The following is an 18,752-nucleotide window of genomic DNA, read 5'->3' on the forward strand; positions in this document are numbered from 1 at the left end:
CATGCCCTGCTAGTTTTCTGTAGAGACAGGGTTTCGCCATGCTTCTCAGGCTGGAACCATAGAACTCTGTACTATTTTGGATTTCAATTCAGAAGTTTCATTAAAAATAAACCACATGGCCAGGTGCGGCGGCTCACGTCTGTAATCCCAGCACTTTGGGAGGTTGAGGCAGGTGGGTCACCTCAGGTTGGGAGCTTGAGACCAGCCTGACCAACACGGAGAAATCCTGTCTCTACTAAAAAAAAAATAAAATTAGCCAGGCAGGGTGGTTCATGCCTGTAATCCCAGCGACTCAGGAGGCTGAGGCAGGAGAATCGCTTGAACCAGGGAGGCGGAGGTTGCGGTGAGCCAAGATCACCCCATGGCACTCCAACCTGGGCAACAAGAGCAAAATTCTGTCTCAAAAAAAAAAGAAAGAAACACCAAAAAAAGGAAAAAAAAAAAAGAAAAAAAAAAAGAAAAGAAAAAGAAAAACAATACACCACATGGAACATTACACAGAGAGTGCATGCTACCACGGGATCTGCATGTCTGCATCTGGAGTGTGTAAAAGTTGAGGCTTGCCTTGCTGACACTGCTTCTCCTACCCAGAGCACCCTGACAAGGGTCCATCAGTTCTGCTGAAAGAAAGATGAATCGCATGTCACTCTCTCCACAAACTGTTTATTAAACCAAGCGTCAAATGTTTGGGGAGATGGTTTCCTCAGGAATCCCCAGCTGTTTGCTGAAACCACATATTGGTTGTAGCTTGCAAGCAACAACATTAACTGGGCCCCTCTTTCACTGGGATACAATTACCCAAGCAGAAAGTTAACCAGTCATTCAGAACTGTTATAAAGGCAATAACAACACAACAAATACTTCAGAAACTAATAGACAGGTTACATTACATCTAAGTCCTGGATCCAGTAAAGCTTTATTACTATTGCTACTACTACTATTTAATCAAAATGTTGCAGGCTTTTTAAGTATTTTGAGGCTGGTTGACTATTGGCAACATCTAATAGCTGCCGAAATCAAGTGGGACCCCAGGATTTCAGTTTTTCCCACTTTTCTAGAGCCTCCTTAATGGCAGTATATATTCCTGATAGAAAACACAAGGGAGTCAGCCCAGAGATGACACAGCTTATCAGAGTAGAGTGCAGAATAGTATTTCATTTTTTCCCCCTGTTTTCTAAAATATGAATTTAGAAAGCTTGATATATTTCACTCCAATTCCATATTGTTAGGCTTCCTTTGAAAAGCTCTGGGATTTACCAAACAATAGTGTATATTCCATTGACAGAAAGGTTGACTAAAGTCAAGAAAAAAAAAAAAAATCCTGTGATGTATCTGAAGATCTGTTTTGAAAAGAAGACTAAACTCTGTATTTGCTGGTCATTTTTTTGCAGAAATTTCATCTTCATTTTATTTTGGGGTTTCTGTCATAAAATAATGTCCTTTTTCTAGATGACTGGTTATAAGAGGTCCAATTCTTTCAGAGGTAAGGGTTTCATATCAACTTTAAATATTCAGTTCTCTCCTTAGGACTTTTTGCTCCTTTTCCACATATTACACATTTATAAATGCATGATTTCTAATTTGTTTGTATATTTACTATATTTTTCTTGAAATTTTATTCATATAATAAAAGTTTATTAAGTACCTATCATACATTGTTTTAGGAGCTGGACATATAGTGGAGAATCTCTAAAGTAATAAATAAGATCTTTTCAGAGCGTTGTAAGTAGCATGAAAAAAAAAAAATAGAAGAATGGGAAAGAAACAATATTTTACCATGAAGAATTTTTAAAAACACATTTTTGTTGCCTTGATACCCACTGCAATTCAGATACTTTTACATGTAAAGTCATACCAAATACACACACACACACACACACAAAACCCCACAAAACAAAACAACAACAACAAAAAACTCTTCCATGATTTAGAGAAGTTGATACAGAATCCAGACTCATACAATTGGTAAAATCTGTAGACTAAGAGACATGCTCCTCCTGATACAGTCTGTCAGTCTGTGAGATATCTGCAGAGGATACCTTTTTCAACTACCAAGTAGCAAGACAACAACTGATCTCAGAGCTACCACCATCATAACAATCCCAAGAAGAAAGGTAAACTAAAGTAATCTGCATTTTGAAAGTTATCTAAGGATGAGTGCTAAGTACTAGACACCTTTCATCTAGAGACCTTTCTAACAGGTTTCTGTATAGTGTGGTTGGCCTGGAACTTGGTGAGAGAATAGCAAAATGACCATGAGTTACTTCTTTTGTCTTTAAAATAAATACGTATGTTGTCTAAGCGCTAAGAGTTGTTTTTGAGGATATTACAACAAAATAGTGTTTTTCATCTTTTACATTTTTAGAACCATAAGGAGTTACCAAATGGTAAAAGTAAAAAAGCTAAAAGCAAATGAATGGGTGATTTCACTATCTCCCTCTCTTTAGTGGAAACCTAGTAATGCTTTCGACAGATAATTTTTAATCTGTTCTGAGTAGAAAAAAAATTCTTAAGTTCTTTTTCAGACAGAAGTTATTTTGTTAATAAAAGATGCCATAAGGTTAGGCCTGGGTACCTGACTGAAGCTGAATGTCTAACTTTCACAGTAGATCCTTGTATGTAACAAATATGGTCAGTCCAAATGTAAAATGTTCCATTTTCCTGGCTAGCTCCACATGCCTGGTGATTTTCCATGCTGCCCGGGATCAAGAATGATGCAGCAAAGCTGTAGTTATGCTGCTGGGTAATTTAAGAAGCCACATCAAAGAGCTTTTCAACAAGTTCAGTTTAACAAATAAGACTTTCAGTTTATTTCTGAAACGGCTATGGGACTTAATTAAGTGTTTACTTATACCTCACAGTCACTAACATACAATACCCACCAATGTTTTTGGTGTTGATGTTCCTACTTGAGTTTTAAATGAGTAAACTAAATAACTGAAATTCTATCACATAGGTATTCATATTTGGGTTTTAAATGCACACTGAAAGATCTGGTTGGTTAATGTGATTTATTAAAGAAGCCCAGACCACCCTCAATCCCAACTGCAACTGCTGTTTTCAGTGTAGGGAAAAAGCATTAAGGTAATGAGCTGAATTATGTCTTCTAAGAAAACTCTGTGCTTTTTTGTTTGTTTCCATTCTTGAATAAGCAAATGCTTAGATATGACTAGAAGTCATTAGGGGAGACAGGTATTTTTCCATCAGGATGCTAAGAAAGTTCTTGATAGGGTTTTTCATTTTATTTTCAAGATTTGATGTTCCTAATTTTTGGTCAAAGTATACATAAGATTTTAAGGATCTGTAGCATCTTCTAAAGATCATGCATAACAAAAAGTTCATATGATATTAGTATATGCACTTTTGAAAAAATATGAGAAAAATTATAGGTGTTTTAAGCAAAATGAAAAACCACCTGGAAATCTTTTAGGGAATTAATAAGAATTTACCTCTGTTGTGAATTTTAGTAGCCTAAAAGAAGAAATAAAATGATGATAAGTACTATCAATATGCTTTGTATTTGGAGAAGTTACTGTCCTCAAAGTACTTATACTTTATACTTCTCAGTTATATTCATATTTTAACAGCAACAATGAATAGCTCAAGACTTACATAGTTGACAATAAGCTCTATCACCCAAAGACAAATACCAACAAAACTGGTTATAGTATACTATTCTGAGTGATAGGAACAGCAACTAGATTCACCAAGATAATCTAAATAAAATGGGTTGGCTGTTTGCTTATTTAGTATTGTATCTCCTTGGGGTGAAATAAAATGAGAAATATTTCAGGAATACAGACTAAAAGAATAATTTTTCAGTAGATATGTAAAATATGAAATAGAGATTCATTTGAGGGTAGGTCATGAGAAATGGTTATTCCATAGCACATGTGAAGAGAGATCCATCCCGAAGTTTGGAAGGACAGGTCAAATATCTGAGCTAAAAGACAGTAATCAGTTTTTGGCCTTTTGTCTTCTTTTTGAATAGTGACTTGAAAACAATCCCCAAAATTGTCCTCAGATTAAATTTCCATAACATAAAATTCAATGCCAAAAATAAATCTGAGAAATATCTTTTTATAAAATAGGATTCTTTATTTTTTAGGAGAGGAAAAAAAAGTATACAAGTAACTGAAGAATACTTGCTGATACTTATAGACGTAGTTTTAAAAAACACTGGTGCTAAATCTCCAAATCCAAATAAGGATACAATTGCTTGTTTTCTGGTAAACGAGCTTAAAAATATGTTACAAGGGCTTTCTAAGAGACTAGAGGATTAATACACTTTCTTGATTTAAAAATCAATACATCTCCTGAACAGCCACATGCATTAACTGACATCCTTTCAAAACCATTCTGTCAAAGCTAAGTTTGAAAGGCTGTTCAGTAACTAATCAGATATATCCTGATGTTGAGGTCCATGACACAAATTAAAAAGGCGTAAGATGAAAAGAAAACTCCACCAGGCAGGAAGAAGTGCAAAAGAGAAACCTGGACCTTTGAATATATTTCTATTTGAATATATTTCTTCATTTTGCAAAGCTAAGTGGAAATGAAGCATTTTTCTCCCAAATATGGGCCAACACATTTCTTACCCTTTCACTAAGAAACATGACAACTCAGGACTAGTAAAGCTCTAGACAAAGTAACAAATGTGCGATGTTCTAATCCTAAGTATTTTGGGCTCTTAATTCCCCATGCCACATACCCATTACACAGTGGTAAAATGTCAGAGATCATGTATATTTTCAAACTTAAAAAAAAAAAAATTTGTTTTCGTTTGAGCCCCAGAACCTCCCCACCCAACCAAACAAAATCCTAACTGGAAACTCAATAGAATAAAACTCAGTTTTTAGAAACTGAGTTCTGGTGAAAGCAGGTAGATCAGGCCCCAGATCTACCAGCCTGATTTCAGTCTTTCTAGCTTGAAAATGAAGAAAGATTTGGAGAATTTTAGTGACTTGTTTGAGCTTCCTCTGGTAACACCTGAACCCACATCTCTTTCTATGGTTGCCAGATTTAGCAAGTAATAATATAAGATGTCCAGTTAAAGTGGAATTTTAGGGGTAAACAACAAATAATTTTTAAACTATTTGTTGCCAAACATTGCATGGCACATACTGACATTAAAAATGATTTGTTTACTGTTTATCTAAAACTCCTCTTTAGTCTGGGTGCAGTGGCTCATGCCTGTAATCCCAGGACTTTGGGAGACCGAAGTGTGTGGATCACCTGAGGTCAGGAGTTCGAGATCAGCATGGCCAACATGTCGAAATCCCATCTCTACTAAAAATACAAATATCAGCTGGGAGTGGTGGTGGGCGCCTGAAATCCCAGCTACTGGGGAGGCAGACGGGAGAATCGCTTGAACCTGGGAGGTCCAAATGCAGTGAGCTGAGATCACGCCACTGCCCTCCAGCCTGGGTGACAGAGTGAGATTCCATCTCAAAAATAAATAAATAAATAAAAATATATAAATAAATATCCTCTTTAACTAGATATCCTATAGTTACCTGTTTCCCCTTCCCTGATTCCCACCCAAGGATGTCACAGCTATATCAGTGTTGATTCTACTGCTTCTCCTCCTCACAGGCTCACCTTGTCACACTTAACATTTTAGGGCTTTAACTAGGAAAGTGGTCCCTGAGTGGTTCTGTGGAAAGTTGATAGCAAAAATATTTTATGTCATCTGTTCATCTTGCTGTTGCCCTTTTGTATAAATAGGTATGTGTACACATAATAGCTCTTCTTAGTGGAAAACATTTTTCGTTTAAATTTGTCTCTGTATTTATAGTGTACAAAATATCCAATAGTTGTAAAGTAAAATAAAGAGCTTTAATAGAGTGCTTCACTCTGCTTTCTGCAGTGATAATTGCTTTATCGAATAAGGCTCTGTTAATGGTACAGCTTGACATTCAACATTTGTCCATTTGATTTATAATTATTCTCACGTGATTTCAAGGAGGCTATGGTTCAAACCAAAAGTAGTTTAAATTGTACTGTCTTTTCTTCTGAATTTGTAAGGAAATTACAAATATATGTTACTTCCAGGCAAAACTATTTTCATTTACCGAATTTATTTCAAACATACGCAAAGCCCTCTCTGCCTCTATATGTTCTGAATAGAGTAACACATATGTAAGAGAAAAATAAATACAGCAAATGAAATCACCAAGTTAAAAACACATCCAGTTTGCTTATATGTTGGCCATGGATACGGCACCAAGAATTCCTCACCAAACAATGAAGAGAAACCTACATGAACCACATAGCAAGTTGTCATGAAACAGGTCAAGTCTCTCAGTAACGTTCACAAAAAGGCTGTTAAGAGGCCAAAATCATTTGTATTTACAATCTATCCACTCCTTATAAAGATTTTCAAAAATACTTCTGAATTATTCTGCTTTTTTTCCTGAAATTCAGTCTATCAGGATGCTTGGCCCTTCAAAGTCTTCACGAAACTCATCTGAAATTTTTATTCACCTTTCTGCCTCCCCACAACCTGTAACACTAACTATAATCGGAGAAATACCTACACCTGACAACATGAGAAGTTGATATGCCACTTTATTAAAAAGATTTTGTATAAGTAGTCAAGAATCACCAAATTTCTGCCTCACAATAGAATAATATCACAATATCAGTTGTTGGCAGTTATCAAACCACTACAGTTCCACTGGCCCTCCCAAAGCTGAGGTTAAAAGCTGGTCTCTGGAAATCAATCATGCTCTCGGCAGAGGATATTTCAGTGATATGAGAGCTGAAATGGAGACTGTAATCTTTTGTGATTACCCTAGAGGCTGAAGCAAACGTAAAAGGGAGTCTATGAATTGCTGATAATTTCCTGTGATGACCGACTCCAGGAAATTCTGACATTACCCTTGCACTGTAACAAAATGAAGGTTCCCCAGATGCATAGCTTCAAAGAACTCTACATCTGGGTGTCACAATGCTTTTTTAGAAGCTACTCGTCCATTAAAGGGGCCAGGCCTGTGAGGCAGTAGCACTCTCTGAAGACAATGGAAGGTCTGATTGCACAAGAAGTAATGAGCTCTATGCTGCAGGCTGTCTTTCTACATAGTTCTTTTCTGAGGGAACTGATGTAAGATGTATCGGTTTTACTCCCCCCACCACCTCAGAAGTCTAAAGACTGGTAGATTGCTGTTCTAACAGCTGTAGAGCTATGAATATCTTAGTCTGTGTAATTTAAATTTTTTTATTTAGGCTGATATTTGCATTCTGAGAAAAAATATTTTTTATGCACATGCACGTACCCTTAAGGTCTACATAATACTTTGAGATAGAATCTAAGACTACTAATCTTTTTTGAGTAGGCAGCCAACTTACAGTTAGATGCCATGCTCGGAGCACAGGTTAAGGGGGTCTTTTTCATGTGAATGGCAATTTAAATTCCGGAAAACAGGTGTGTGGGAGGGGGAGGGGTGGGTAGGGTAAAGGGAGATGTATAACAGTGAAAGTTCAAGGGATTTTTGGAATAAATTTCAATTATCAATACATGAAGGATAATTTGATATATTGATTATTATGACTTAATTTAAAATGTATTTTAAATGGCCATTTTAACCTAATTGCAATTTGATTAATGAATAATGTGGGAATAAAGGTTCTATATTTGGAAGTCAACCATATTTTAAAAATACAGCAAAAAACATGATGTCTTACTACTCTATGACAATGTATCATAGGTACACAGCTCTCAGGTTCAAAATGGCATGTAGTTTTTGAAACCTAAATATCACTGGAGGTAAACAGGGAAAAAAAGAATCCATTCAAACTAGTTGTGCTTATTCCCAACCTCCACTTAATATACTCTCTTCCGAACCCTGCTCCAAATTCAGCTGCAGCACCTCCGTACTGTTTCCAGGCAGTCAAGTGACTGTGATCTTGAAGTATGCTTTAGCATTATCTCATTCAGCTAACGTAAAATGAGCGCCTGCTAAGTCCCAGGAATAACTATTGTAAACTGGAGTGTTAAGTTCTTAAACTCAAGGTCTTAGCCATATGTATGTCTTTAGCATCTACCTTAATCAGGATTGCCCAAGTGATCAACACAGCCAGCCCAAGTGATAAACTCAAAACTCGGTTTATTTGAGGGAATTAGGAAAAAGAGATCAAAGGGATAGAAATATTAATTAAAATATCAATATTGTAAGAATAGAGCTTTGCTGTTTTAAGTGTCCTTTCATAAACATAATCTCATTTGATATTTATAGATATTTTATTAGAAATAGTATGGGGATATGTTATATACTTATAATTTTTTTCACAGCCTCTCATTCAATTCCAAAAATTTTCTAAATATTCAGTCATATACCCTCAATTCCCCATAAATATAATAAACTCAAATCTTCATAATATAAAAATAGGAAGGTATTGCATCATGAAAATGAGGAAAAGTGGCACGAAGTGATGGTCTTGAGATTAAAGACTATGAGTCTAGACATGGGTCTTCTAACTCCTAGTCCGGTGCTTTTTTCCCTATACAATGAAGTGAATCACCCTACCTTGTTCTCCCCTTTATTCTGTTTTCTGCTTCCCTGGACAGCATGAACAGAGGCAAGGCCAGGTAGGACGGTTAGAGGTTTACTTTAGAACAAAATAAGTAGAGTTACTTTTCTGAGGTCCCAAAGAACTCTCAAAATGGCTTTTTGGAGAAGGTAGGATATAGTTGATGAATGAGTGACTGACTAAATAAATAAATGCTACTACTTCCTTCAAAAGGTAAGTGCTTCAAAAATGTACCATGTGATAGCAGTCATTCATAATCATTTTAGCATCTAACAGCTTCAGCTCATTTTGGGAAATGCAGATGTTTATGGATTTGATCACACTATAATGGGAATGGACCATCTTATATACAGAAGTTTGGGTCTACCTGGGAAAAACACAGAAATTAAGTAGGCCCAAACATGTGTTTTGAGAATTTCATTCTGTGTACCTTTAATTATTTGTAAATCATAAGCCTGTGAAAAAATCAGGTATATTTTCTATAATACCACTCAGATCTTTAGTTGGCTCAAGAAACTGTATTCACAGTAAGAGAAAACAAGTACAGGCTGACAAGATGAATCTATCTCCTGAATCAAATACACTGCAAAGGAGAATTTTCAACTTGACTTTAGAAGCCACGAGATTTATTGGCTACTTAAAAAAATATTTCACACGTGAATAACCTGAGAGAAGTACACATATTTAAGTTCAAGATATAGTATGGTGGAGCTTTTGCTTTTCTGATATTCAGATTTTCTGTTTTTCCTTTTCAGTGGTAGGGCTCTCTACTAGAATAAATGAGAAGACTGGATTCTATTCTTTAATCTTCTGATTTGCAAAAAGGGCAGAACAATGACACATGTAACCTATTTCATATGTAGGTACATTAAAAGAATTAATGTAAAATATCTTTGAAATATGCTAAATCCCTCTGATACTGGAATTTCATGAAAATGGTATCATTTATATGATTTATATCTTTCAAAAATTTCAAGTATCACAACATAAAAAGGAAGGTAAGAAAACCTAAATTGAAAGCAAAGCTGTAAAAAATGTTTTTTCAAGATTCCTACTGAGCTCTACAAAGATGTTGAAACTTCACAGATTGCTAAACAGCACTCCAATTCATCTTTAGCACCCTCAAAAGCAACTATAAAAGTAAAGGAACCAGAATATTCCAAAGCATGTCTCTCCAACCCCCAAGGGATGTGAGACTTAATTCTGGACACAAAAATCTAGAAGGTGGAAGTGAAAACAGATCTGCATCGTTGGATGGGTTCCCAAGCTTTTGATAAAAGGTTTTCAGTGGCCACCACCATTGATTGAAGTTTATAGAGCAACTAATTTAGAAGCACATTTTCTGAGCTGGTGGGAATGTTTTGTACAATAACATTTTGCTACTTTTTTTGTATTTATTAGGCTTGCCTACTTCACCACAGAGACATAAAGTTTTGGTCACTGAGAGAAGCTAAGAATTTTTCTCTTAAAATTTTCCTGTTTCCTCTTCTTCTTCTACTTCTTTTTTTAATTATCTGGAGATTTGATTAATATTAGTGTAGAATAAGATAAAAATTTTTAAGAAGAGGGCCCAACATAGACACTTTTTCCAAGTTGACTCTACTCTTGAAAAATGCTGACCTGGGACAGCGCCAAGACTAAAGACTTGTCTTGCCAGAAAATCTGATGTCCCCTCCAAGTACACATAATCCTTGAAACTCTAGCACTGAAGGTGAGGCCCCAGAACCATGTGACATTGGGACTAGGATAAAGAAAGGGACATGCAGGAGGACACAGCATGGTGGGTCCACAGATGCCTCTTTGCATGGGCTCCTGAAATTTTACATTCCTTTACCTCATAAAGGACCATCAAAGTCTCAATCTGATATTTTTAGGCAGCTTTTATTAAATGAATTGACTGTTTACTATGAGCACAATCCTCTATTATGTTATGGTGAATTATACAAGAGGAAGCAATTTCTATTAGACAGCGAGGAACTTCTGTCTAATTCATCACAATAACCTTTCTCCTTAGCACAATGCCAGGGACATGCAGACATGCAGTAAATGGTTGTGAATGAGTGACTTTTACTAGATGCCCTGAAAAAGCAATTTATGAGAGAGAAAAAAAAATGTGACTACACATTATACAAACATACAATAAATACATACCATATAAATAATATCTGCATATTCTAAAGGTGTTTCAAGAGTGAGTAGAGAAGAGGGAGCTTTGAAGACAAAACCCTTAGTAAGACAATCTTGAGGCTTTTGAGTAAGGCAAGGGACATTAGTTAAATTTTAAAAGGACTTGTGGTTTGAAAGGGTGAGGGGCGGCTAGTGTAATCCCAGCACTTTGGGAGGCTGAGGCGGGCGGATCACCTGAGGTCAAGAGTTCAAGACCAGCCTGACCAACATGAAGAAACCTCGTGTTTACTAAAAATACAAAATTAGCCAGGCACATGCCTGTAATCCCAGCTACTCGGGAGGCTGAGGCAGGAGAATGACTTGAACCCGGGAGGCGGAGGTTGTGGTGAGTCAAGATCGCGCCACTGCACTCCAGCCTGGGCGACATAAGCAAAAACTCCGTCTCAAAAAAAAAAAAAAAAAGAAAGAAAGAAAGAAAGGGGGACGGACACAATGGCGCAGATGGTCACTATGTGTTTTTTTCCCATCTGTGGTATATTTACATACTTTTTCTCTCTGTCAAATTTAACAGAAATGGGCCAGGCATGGTGGCTCACACCTATAATCTCAACACTTTGGGAGGCTGAGGCAAGCGGATCGCCTGAGCTTAGGAGTTGAAGACCAGTCTGGGTAACATGGTGAAACTCCATGTCCACCAAAAAATACAAAAATTAGCCAGGTGTGGTGGCATGCACCTGTACGTCCAGCTACTTGGGAGGTTGAGGCAGAAAAATCGCTTGAATCTGGCAGGTGGAGGCTGTAGTGAGCTGAGATTGCACCACTGCATGCTAGCCTGGGTGACAGAGCAAGACTTTGTCTCAAAAAATAAAAAATAAAAAAAAAATTAATAGAAATGTAAAATTTTCTAGGCACAGAAATCAATGCTTAAATATTTGCACAAAATATTTGTTAGCTTTGGACCACATTTCAAAGATTCCCTATAACTATTTTTTTCCTAATGATTTGGTGAATGTTGCTGTTGAGTTATCTAAGCATAATAGGCCATCAATCTCTCCCCTCTTCAAATGATTTTGAGTAACCATGGAAAATTTCATCTTGGCATATTTTAGTTCTATGCACTCCTGTAGAAAATACAGAACAAGATAATCCTTCAATATAGTTTAAAGCATGTCACAAAAAATACAAATTAAACCATATTTTCTATTTTACTGGACTGGGATAAATGTTTCAGTCCAAGCAGAGTCAGTTGGACATACTAGTATCCTAAGAAATATGGAATACATAATTTTTAATGACAGCAAGCACTATTAGAGTGACAAAGAAGACTCAAAGGGCAAAAATTAACATTTGGGTTGCAAAAGTATTCTACTTAAATTTAAAAATATTCAAATAAGAGAAAAATACATATTCAAATGTTTAAATAGACTTCATTAAATAGATAAAGATATTAAATGCAAGTTAAAAAGTCAAATGTCCTAGCTTCAGGTTTCCTTACAATAACACCTCATGGGAAGCATAGCATGAATTAAAAGCAAAGCAAATGTGAATCTGATTCCCATTTCTTTATTTAGAACCTCTCTGATGAATATATTATTATTTATACTACAAAAAAAAATTTTAAATATTCATCGATATTGCCAAACCATGAATGAGTCAGAATCTCAGAGGTTCTAGAATGTTAAAATAAATGGTAATCATATAAATCATTTCACAGCTTGTCATGGATGATTCACAGAATCATACAGTGGTTTGGAACTTTATACTTAGAAATCATCTTTATTCTGTCCCACATATTTGCTCTTGTCTCAGGAAAAAAATAATTTCAAGGTAGGCAGTAAAAATCAGATTATTTTTCACAAAATTAAGAATGTTGAGCCTCTTGCAATAAAGTAGTAGTGACTGCCCTTATACTTGTGCTTTCCTAGAGCAGTTGTAAAAACATGGCAGGACTCACAAAAATATTTTAAATAAATAGGCACATAAAACACCTGCCAATTGGCAGAGAAATTGACAGGTGGCTGTGGTCCCAAGTCAGCTCTTGATTATAGCTATAGCTCTGAACAGTTACACAAATACATATGCATGTACACAATGTGTGGGTGCTAAAAATAAACTTTACTTACTTATTGTCACATCATGTAAGTTGGGTATGTGTTTCAGTCTGCTCAGACTGTCATAACCAAATACCATACACTGGGTAGCTTAAAAAACAGAAATTTATTTTCTCATGGTTCTAGAGGTTGGAGGTCCAAGATCAAGGTGCCAGCATGGTGGGGTTCTGGGTGAGGGCTGTCTTCCTGGGCTTGCAGCTGGCTGCCTTCTTACTGTGTCTTCCCATGGCAAAGAGGAGGGAAAGCTCTCTCTGCTCTTCTTATAGGGCACTAATCACATCATGAGGGCCCCACCCTCATGACCTCAACTAACACTAATAACCTCCAAAGGCTCTATCTCCAGATACCATCACTATCAAATTGGGGGTTATGACTTCAACATATGAATTTTGAGGGGACATAACCATTCAGTTCATAGCAGTCTACATATTTAAATATATCTTCTAAATGTACTTACTTTATCATATTAAATTAATATTATCCATCTTGGCAAGTATTCAATTTATTTCAATTCAGAAGAAGTCTCTTCTTAAGGGGAACTAAACACCAAGTATTATCCCAGTTGTTTGTGATCAAATATGAAAATTTAATCCACAATAAAGGGAATAGGAGGTCCTAATTCTAATGTAAGAAACAATTGTGTGTATTTTGGCAGCTCCCACAACATTATATACAACCACTGAAGAATGACCATGGATAAATTGGCAAATCTAAAGAAAAATTAATAACAAAAATTGAAAACATCTCTACTAAGATGGAAAATAATTATGTTTTCTGTTGTTTCTTGAACACTGTAAACTTCAATAATGATTTTCACTTGGCTGATGTTTCTTGGTTTTTATTATCTTGCCTTTATTAAGTCTATTTACTTCATTTTTTCCTTATAAGTTTATTGGGCACAAGGGGGTTTTTGTTTTATTTAATTTGCTTATCTTCTCCCCAAACTCAATACTCTTTACTACATATATTATATTTTCAATAAAATCCAGTAACTAAGAATTTTGTTTTTAATTAAATACTCTTAAAGCTGGGGTATGGGACAAGGAATGTAGTAAATACTTGCCAATATTCATATACCAGCCAAACAGAGACAGCTGGGCACTATAGCTGGAAGCGAGTTTATAACTATTGCCTTTAGATTTAAAAACAATGACAGTTTGGCCAGGTGCAGTAGCTCACTCCTGTAATTCCAGCACTTTGGGAGGCTGAGGTGGGCGGATCACCTGAGGTCAGAAGTTCGAGACCAGCCTGACCAACATGGAGAAATCCCGTTTCTACTAAAAATACAAAATCAGCTGGGCATGGTGGCTCATGACTGTAATCTCAGCTACTCAGGAGGCTGAGGCAGGAGAATTGCTTGAACCTGGGAGGCGGAGGTTGTGGTGAGCCAAGATCATGCCATTGCACTCCAGCCTGGGCAACAAGAGTGAAACTCTATCTCAAACAAACAGAAAACAAAACAAAAAACCAACCAAACAACAACAACAACAAAACAATCACAGTTCTCAGGAAAATATAAATTAAATTAAATACTTGGGCTTATCACGTGGTCTTAGAAGGAACTCATAAATGTTATTCCCTTTAATAGGTGCAGGAGTATGAACATTGAAAACCAAGGAACTGGGGCCCTTTCTTCTCTTCCAAAAAATATTGTTGAGCAACTGTGTCAGACACCCAACATACTAAGATGAATAAGATAGAGCCTCTGTCCTCAAGGATCTGATGTTCTAGTGAAGAAGACAGATTAACAGGTAATTAGACTATGGTATAACAACTGCTACAATTAATGTAATCTGGGGCTACTTGGGAAACACAAAGGATGGGACTTAATTCAGACTTGAAGAGTCACAGAAGACTTCCTGGGAAGGAGGTGATACCTAAGTTGAACTTTGAATGACACATAGTTGAAGGTGGGGTAGCAATGGTGGAAATGAGTATTAGTGGGTAGGCAGGCACAGGCTTTGGAATATTAAGATCAAAATCTTTAAAACTTTATGTTTTGGTCCACACAGGCTTTTACCTATAAATGACTAAAAACTGCCCCTCTGTAAAGTACACTGCTGAAGCACAGAGTTAACATCATCATCCTCCAAGCGTGTGTCCTTGATAGGTACTCCATCATAAATTATCAACGATCCAAACTCCGTCTTATCATGTCTCTTTAAACTCTGCTTATACAAAGACTAAAATTATTTGCTTATTTTTACACACATAAGCATTGAGAGAGATTCTTTCAGTTGTGGTGGATAAGGCAAGGCAACCACTAAAAGAAGACTGTGAAGCATATTTCTTCATCCGGTACAACTTAGCATAGAACAGGCATCTATTCTATTTTGGAATACAACAGGATCTCATTTCATTCTTGCTATGTTTATCATATAATGTTATCATACTTCACTATAAGAAAGAGGAAAAAACTATGTTTTTTAAAATCTACTGGCCGGGCGCGGTGGCTCAAGCCTGTAATCCCAGCACTTTGGGAGGCCGAGACGGGCGGATCACGAGGTCAGGAGATCGAGACCATCCTGGCTAATACGGTGAAACCCCGTCTCTACTAAAAAATACAAAAAACTAGCTGGGCGAGGTGGCGGCGCCTGTAGTCCCAGCTACTCGGGAGGCTGAGGCAGGAGAATGGCGTGAACCCGGGAGGCGGAGCTTGCATTGAGCCGAGATCGCGCCACTGCACTCCAGCCTGGGCGACAGAGCGAGACTCCGTCTCAAAAAAAATAAATAAATAAATAAAATAAAATAAAATCTACTTAAAGAGAATAATAAAACATCAAACCTCCAGAACTTTCAACTATGGTCTCAGAGCATAGTGTTTTCATTCTTCTGACAATAATTATAAGATTAAAATTGACCTCATTTCTTATATTTACTAATATTAACCTTGGCTAAAAATAAAATGATAAGGTAGATTTCACCTAGTTTTCAAAGAACAATTGGACTATTGAGTACAATATACTTTAAAAATTTGCCAACAAGAAATTATAGCTGTTTTTCAAATATATTCTGCTTCATATTGTTTGTAGAGGTCTATTATACAATTCAAAAAAACCATTTCCTCCTTCTATTTAATGATTCTGCTGAAAATTGCCTACCATACTTCCAGAAAAGAGCACAAAAGATTTCTGATTGAGCTTTGTTCACAATGAATGAGGTGGGAGGTGATATGGGCCAAAAGACTCAAGGACGCAAAGAGCCCGAACATGAATTTTGAAGTTAAAAAGATTCTAATTCAAGTCTCAGTTCTTCCTTCAATAACTCTCTTTCTTCCTCTAGACAATAAGAGTCATAATCACTGCCTACCAAAATGTTTCAAGGTCTAAGTACTTTGAGAGATGTAAAACATCACAAATATACAATAATCCAGTATACTTATTAGTGGTGATGCAATAGCGTTTTCCTAGGAAAACGTGGACAATGACTTTCATGACATTCCCTTAGGTATTCTATTAGGTGAGTTGGATACTAGAATGGAAAAGTCTATAGGAAAAGAATTAGAGTAATTTAAATTGCAACTCACAGGGAGAAATCATAGGTCACCCAATGATCTGATAAATTCATTTCTTGTAAGATAATAGAGGGTCCCACTTGGAATGACTTAATATTTAACACACTACTAGAAGGGCTCCTGTTTAATAAATGCCATGCATATAATACAGGGAGAGTAAAATAATTATTTCATGTAGTTATTTGTGGTATTCTTCACCTTAGCCAAATAGTATTTTTATGTGAAAATTATGTTTATTTTCTTCCAAGAAGGAAAAAAATGAACTTCTATTAATATAATTATTCTTTGGGTTTTCTCAAATATGTCTTAAGATTAATTGCTGTGTACAATTAATCAAACAAACAAAATGACATGTTAGTACATCTGTACCCTCTATGCAACATGAACAAACCATTATGAAATTGTAATTTTATCTTTAAAAATCTTTTATGAAAGTATTCTCTCCATTTTTGCTTTGCAGCTCTTCAAAACAGAGAGGCAGATGTAAGACATTTTGATAACAAAAAAAGTGACTAACAGATTAGTGCTAATCATATGATTGCAGTTGTAAAAAAAACTGTGACTGGGTACCTTGGTACCTTTGAGGTATATGTGTAACATACTTCCAGAAGGGGACTGGAAGGATGGATACCAGCTGCTGACCACCTTCCTCTAGTGAAGGAAGTAAAAGTATGCAGGGGTAGGGAATATGACTTTCTAATTTTACCACAAATGCTAAAGTTTTATTTGAATTTTTGGAATAAGTATTCATGTATTATTTATGTTAAAAAATAAATAAATAAATAAATAAATAAATAAATAAATACATACATACATACATACATACATACATACATACATACATAAATAGACCAGTGCAATGGCTCACAGCTGTAACCCCAGCACTTTGGGAGGCCAAGGCGGGTCAATCACTTGAAGCCAGGAGTTTGAGACCAGCCTGGCCAACATGGCAAAACCCTGTCTCTACTAAAAATACAAAAATTAGCCAGGCGTGGTGGCAGGCGCCTGTAATCCCAGTTACTTGGGAGGCTGAGACACGAGAATCACTTGAACCTGGAAGGTGGAGGCTACAGTGAGCCAAGATCATGCCATTTCACTACAGCCTGAGCGATGGGGCAAGGCTGTCTCAAATAAATAAATAAATAAAATAAAAAGTAAAACAAAATAAAATAAAGAGAGGTGAGCCACAGTAAGCCATTTGTGACTATCTGCATCATGAATGCTGCTTCCTGACAGCAACTAGACTTCAGCAATGGCTATAAATGCTAACTTCCAAAGGCACATTAATCAAAACACAAATACCTCATAAATGTTCTATGAAGTATAGCTTAATTCAGTTATGATTGGAATGTGTCACACATGTTTGAATAGAGGATACCACTGGCATCCTCAAGTTCACATTCTTTGAAATGGCACAATGTGGTGCTCTGGGATGGAGTGGGTGGATCAATGAAACCAAGGCAGGCATGATTTATCCTAGAGTCACTCCACTGCTCTAGGAACAATGCTCACCTTTTGTAACTTTTTTTTTTTAAACTGTTTGACTTGTCTCTGAAAAACTCAAAGAAGACAAAAACATTTAACTGTTTACTCACTAAGTCAAGGCCAGTGCTCTGTAAAAAGCTGGCTGATGCCCTACCCCCTAATTACCTTACAACACTAAGCCCTGACAGAGGCCCTGTCAGCAGATTTTCTTGACAACCCTTAAGGAAAAATCCTCTTGCTGTATTCACTTCATACAGAAGACAGGCTTGCAAAATGAAACATTTTGCAGTATTTCAGATGCTCGCTGTCTGGTGGTGTTGATAATGCAATTTTTTTTTTTTTTTTTATTGCAGCAGCATTTATAATGCTGTATCATTAATGTAGACCATAATGCCCCAACTAACTGTATTTATCAACCAAGCAGACAATTTATGCATTCACCTGAACTGTTGAACCTTTTCTTTTACTATAAGGTTTAGAATCTGGCTACAGATTGATTTTATGCTAAATTATATTGTTGAAAGATGTCATGCTCCACTTGACACACCTACAAAATGTTTTTCATTGAAATAAAAGAAGGTCAGCTGATCTGAAGAACTTCAGTAATTATAAGTAATTCACTAACATTTATCCTATGTTTTAAAATGTCAAAGTATCTTGCAGATAACTAATATGTAGATTTAAAATGAGTGTTTTTCTTTTTTTTAATAGAGTCAAATTCACATCATCTACAATAGCCCCCAAATAGAAATTTTGTGTAGGATTCACATTTTATCTAAAATATCTCCCAAATAAAAATGCAGCCAGAGAGATAAAGCCTACAGTCATTTTTTTCTTTCTAAGAGAAGGGAAAAATCAATGAGTCTTGGCATCTCTAAACTGTATTCCTGAGCATGTGAATAACATCCCAGAAATGACGTATGTTCTTTTTTTTTTTTTTTTTTGAGACGGAGTCTCACTCTGTCGCCCAGGCTGGAGTGAGC

General features: G+C 36.2%; 1 protein-coding gene across 6 annotated transcripts in view; it reads right to left on the bottom strand.

The window, feature by feature from the left end:
• Positions 1 to 18,752, bottom strand: part of ZNF385B (zinc finger protein 385B) — a 423,521-nt gene that overhangs the window by 87,198 nt on the left and 317,571 nt on the right. The window lies entirely within an intron of this gene.

Source organism: Piliocolobus tephrosceles, chromosome 11 (assembly GCF_002776525.5).
Source record: "Piliocolobus tephrosceles isolate RC106 chromosome 11, ASM277652v3, whole genome shotgun sequence".
NCBI classification, from domain to species: Eukaryota; Metazoa; Chordata; class Mammalia; order Primates; family Cercopithecidae; genus Piliocolobus; species Piliocolobus tephrosceles.